The following is a 5,176-nucleotide window of genomic DNA, read 5'->3' as shown; positions in this document are numbered from 1 at the left end:
CAATTGTCACGATCCAGGAATTCCATAGGCTTCACCGAAGAGGCATTAATCAGGAATAGGTGATTTTCAAGGTGCCAACAGACTTTAAGAATCTATTTCGAATTTCTTTGGCCTTGGCCAGATTTGCCAAGCCCTGAATCCCTAACACTCCTGTTTTTAAATTTTATTATAGAGAGAATATTAACTGGAAGATATTTTGGCATGATACAAACTGAAAGGAATAGTCTCAGCTCCACGAGTGCCCATCACATGCCTCAGAGACTACAGAGACAAGTCTACCTGGAATGCTTAACAAGGACTGTCTGAAGGGATATAATAAAAATTAAAGTTCAACTTTGTCTTCCCTTGCCTCTGCAAAAGTTATTTCAGTGGGGGAGGCTTCCCTGGGTGGAAACTGTTACCTTTAGGTAACAGCCTTTGTTTTTGGTAATTTGCCAGAGGGCATGTGCAGTGGCCAGAGGGAGACAGAGAAGGTGAGAAAGAACATCCCCCACCATAGGGAATGGTCACACCGCAATCCCCTCTTCTCCATTTCTCCCTCCTTTCAGGATTTCGGGCACACACACATACACGTCCAGCATGTTTCTCAAGCCACTGGGTCCAGTGCTCGAACCAGACAGTCAGCCATATTAGATCCAGCTGTCTTAAACACCACGCCACAGGCTGGCCCAGGGTAACAGTCTACGTAATCACATTAAATAGCAAAACACACTCCTGACTCAGAACTGCATTAGTGGACACATCAGTCTTCCCCACAGGTAACCTCTCTACCCACAGCTAGTGTGAGTACACACTTGGCCCTGTGGGAAGGGTAGCTGGCTTCTCTCCTTTTCTACGCTTTGTCCTCCACTCCCTAGATTCTGACACTGACGCCTCCAGAAACGGAGCAGAACGAAGAAGGGGGACAGTTATGACTCCTGCTGTCTAGGCCTGGCTGGTGCTGAAAACTGATATTATGGCAGTTTGCATGGATCCATTAGAGCCTTCACTGCTGGGCCTTTCTACCGGCAATGGCGACGTCCCAGAAGTGAGGTGGTTTCTATGGCCCCCTACCTTCATCCTTTTGTGTCCCGTTGTCTACTCCACATGGAATCATTTGTGAAGAGCCCCGCCAGGCTTCCAGGACATGAACTTGAATAGGATAGGAAATGGTTCCATACTTGGTTCCCAGGGTGCATGTATATTTAACCCTTCATCAGAAGTGAGTGTCGGGGGCAGAGGGGCAGTAGGAGGCATGTTAGTTAAGGCACTGGACTCCCACATGGCTGACCATGGTTCAAGTCCTAGACATGGTGGCTTGCTTTCTCATTTTTTTCATATCTATCTAGTGAGGACATGTGCCCTATAGCAAATGAAAATAATAATAATAAAGAAAATAGGTTTTTTAAAAAGTGAATGTGAGGGGCCAGCAGGTGGCGTGGTGGCTAAGGGCACTGGACTCCCACATGGCTGACCATGGTTCAAGTCCTAGACATGGTGGCTTGCTTTCTCACCCCCACCCCCACTCCATCCCTCTCTGGTCAAATAATAAATAAAGTTAAATAAAATAATTTTTAAAAAAGTAAATGTGGTTACTCTAAGATGTAACTGTCCACTTTACTCTGCTGCTAACCAATCTTTGCCTTAAAGTTCCTCTGCCATGAGTCATATACCTCTAGTGGCCACCCCCTACTAGGGACAAATATCGAATGCGTCAGTGGTCCCTGAGAGCCCCGCCTCTTCTCCTTCAGCCTGGATGGGGCTCATGACATGAAAGAAGCTCTCTCCAGAGAAAGCTCTTTGTAAACTGCATCTCTACTTTTACTCCTGAGATGGGTGAGGGGGTTCAGTGGTTGTGTAATGAGTCTTTGGTCATTTCTCTCTCTCTTTTTAAAATTTTCCCAGAGGGCCCATGTGCTTCCCAGAAAAGAGAGAGAGGGAGAGGGAGAAAGTACCCCCATGAGGAAAGGTCATGCACAATCCCTTCTCTCTATCTCCATCCTTTTGGGATTTTGGGCACACGTGCACATGTGCCTGGTGTATTTTTCAAGCTGCTTGATCTGAACTCAGACTACACAGCTGGCCACATGTGATCCAGTTGCCTTAACCACTAGGCCATGGGCCAGCCTGCTAGTTTCCTCTGTAACTTTTTCATCTCTATCTGGTGTCTCTCTTGAAAATTTTCATCTGTTGTATTTTGATACCTCAGCTGAAATTTTCAGTTATTTTGAAATTTTGAAAGTTGTTTGTAAACTGTCAAGAATTATGGAGTATGAGCTAAAATTTTTTGCTATGTAAAGTAACTTTGTGGAAAAATGTGAAAATAAATAAATGAAAGAAAAAAAAATATCCAGTGTAAGATCTTAAGTGTAAAACATAATCTTCCTCTCTTCATTTCTGGCTGCTGGCTGTGCCATCGGCACCCTCTCCACATACTCCCTGCCATGCCTACAAAAATTGAAATAAAAAACTTTCTGCTAACAGCCCAGTGAAAGGATGCCAAATCTGTCAAGATGAAAAAAATAATAAGGATAATGTGAAGTTTAAAGTTCGATGCAGCAGATACCTTTACACCTTGGTCATCACAGACAAATAGAAGGCGGAGGAGCTGAAGCAGACCTTGCCCCCAGGTTTGGCGGTGAAGGAGCTAAAATGAGCTAGACACTGTTTGAACTACATTAAACATTTTTAAGTTAAAACAAACAAAACCCACATTATCTCCAAGGGGCCTGCAGGTGGCGTGGTGGCTAAAGTGCTAGACTCCCACATGACCAACTGTGGTTCGAGTCCCAGGCCTGGGAGCTTGCTTTCTCATTTTCTTTCTCTGGTGAGCGCATGTGCTCTATAGCAAAAAACAAAAAAAACAAACAAAAAAAACCCCTCCTTTATCAACGCTGTTTTACGCCCTTCCTCATTCTTTATCTGGAACCTCTGTGACTTAGTCATACTTCACAGGACAAGTCATAGGGTAATTATGTAGTTCGTACAACATGTTCTAGTCATGCCCTCCCTGGTGATTCAAAAAGCCAAGCCAAGGCTTTGAGCTCACTAAGTGAAGCCACTGTTCATGAGAGGGACAAGCGCTCTGTCTGGCCCCAAACCTAGTCCTCATGAGCAGTACATAGCGGTTCGGTGGAGCAGCCATAACTTAGAGCTGTCATTTATTATGTGATCTTGGATAAATGACCTTTTCTGAGCTTTATTAAAATTTTATTTAAAAAAAATATATAAAATATGGGGCCGGTAGGTGGCATAGTGGTTAAGGGAGCTGGACCTCACATGGTTGACTATAGTTTGAGTTCCAGACCTGGAGGCTTGCTTTCTCACTTTCCCTCTCTAGCTCTGTCCATTTCTGGTCAAATAAAAATAAATAAATAAATAAAGTTAAATAATTCTTTCTCTTTTCTTCTTCTTCCTTTTTTTTTTTGGTTGCTATAGGGCATGTGTGCTCGCCAGAAAGACAGAGAGAGAAAGAGAGACAGAAAGCGAGAAATCACCCCCCAGGGGGGATGGCCACACCGCAATTCCTTCTCCTCCATTCTTTTCTCGGGATCTTGGGCATGCACGCACACGCACCCAGCGTAAGTTTAAGTGGCTGGGTCTGGGACTCGAACTGTAGTTAATTACATGGGAGTCCAGTGACATAGCCATTATGCCAACTGCTGGTCCCAGAAAGTTAAATAATTCTTTTTTTGGGGGGAGAGATTTTTGCTATAGGGCGCGTGCGCTCGCCAGACAGACGGAGAGAGACAGAGAGACAGAAAGCAGGAAATCACCCCCCCAGGGGGGATGGCCACGCCTCAATCCCTTCTCCTCCATTCTCCTCTCGGGATCTTGGGCACACACACACATGCGCCCGGTGTAAGTTTAAGCCACCGGGTCCAGGACTCGAACCGCGGTGGACTACATGGGAGTCCAGCGACATAGCCATTGCGCTAACTGCTGGTCCCAAGTTAAATAATTCTTAAAAAAAAAATTATAAAATACTTACCTCATATTTTGAAATTCAATTTTTGTAATGATCAGAGGGCATGTGCACTCCCCAGAGACAGACAGAGAAAGCACTTCGGAGTGGGGCATGACCACGCTATAATCCCTTTTCTTCATCCTATTTGGATTTGAGGCATGAACATACATGTGCCCAGTGTGTTTTTTGAGCTATAGGGGTTGTGATTTGAACTGCTGTTGGCCACGTGAGATCCAGCTTTCTGTGCACAGCATTTAACCACTGCACTATGGGGCTGGTCCAAAATTAAATTCTGATTACACAATTAATGCATGCATATTCCTTTTGTAAAAAGCAAAACATTACAGGTAAGAGTAAAACTCCTTTGATTACCACCTCCAATCCTGTTCCTCTAACTTTCTCTCTGGAAGCAACCCTAATTCCCAGTTTAATATTTATCTTTCCGAGACCAGCAGTTAGCGTAATGGCTATGTCACTGAACTCCCATGTAGTTGATCGTGGTTCGGGTCCCAGACCCAGTGGCTTAAACTCACACTGGGCGTGTGTGCGTGTGTGCCCAAGATCCTGAGAGGAGAATGGAGGAGAAGGAATTGTGGCGTGGCCATCCCCCCGTGGGGTGATTTCTCACTTTCTGTCTCTCTGTCTCTCTCTGTCTTTCTGGTGAGCGCACGCGCCCTATAGCTAAAACCTCTCCAAAAAAAAAAAAAAAATTATCTTCCCAATCCTTTTCTGATCAAATCTAATGTTTGACCTGCAAAAATAGGATAGTAGTATCTATCTCACAGGAAAAAACAGAGGTGAAATGCAAAGTGGACAATGTTTTCTTCTTTCTAGTTCCTCAATGTGCTGGGAGGAGTTGAGATCCTGAGAGCTACTGCAAGGACACATGAAACTCAAGCTAGGGAAAATACTACCCACCTTCAGGGGCGCAATTACCTGCCTTCTATCCAGTATCAGAAAAATACAAGTTTTGTTTTATTTTCCTGAAAAACTCAACAGACACCACACACATATTGTGCAGTAGGAACAGGCTGCAGCTGGTACCTCCAGCCAGCCGGCCATCGGTCAGGGGTCTGCAGGAGAAGAGTAACAAAAACCAAGGTCCAGAGAATATTCTGCTTCCTTGACCTTGTTCCATGTTTAGTCAGGCCGGGCTGATTCTGTGCGTTGTCTTCTGTTCCTGCGGCTTTCACTTCAAACTGCAGAAAGGAAGAGATCATGTGCCCAGAT

At 44.7% G+C, this 5,176-nt stretch overlaps 1 long non-coding RNA gene across 1 annotated transcript in view; it reads left to right on the top strand.

Moving 5' to 3' along the window:
• The window catches only part of LOC102473286 (uncharacterized), an 11,571-nt gene extending 11,229 nt beyond the window's left edge, over positions 1–342 (top strand). The window contains exon 3 of the long non-coding RNA XR_001369740.1: positions 173–342. This is a non-coding gene — a long non-coding RNA (uncharacterized LOC102473286). The remainder of the gene's footprint in view (positions 1–172) is intronic.
• Positions 343–5,176: the final 4,834 nt, after the last annotated feature.

This window comes from Tupaia chinensis, unplaced genomic scaffold, assembly GCF_000334495.1.
Source record: "Tupaia chinensis unplaced genomic scaffold, TupChi_1.0 Scaffold145814_1, whole genome shotgun sequence".
Classification (NCBI taxonomy): domain Eukaryota; kingdom Metazoa; phylum Chordata; class Mammalia; order Scandentia; family Tupaiidae; genus Tupaia; species Tupaia belangeri.
The sequence above is the reverse complement of the archived record's forward strand: the minus strand, read 5'-3'. Positions and strand labels throughout refer to the sequence as shown.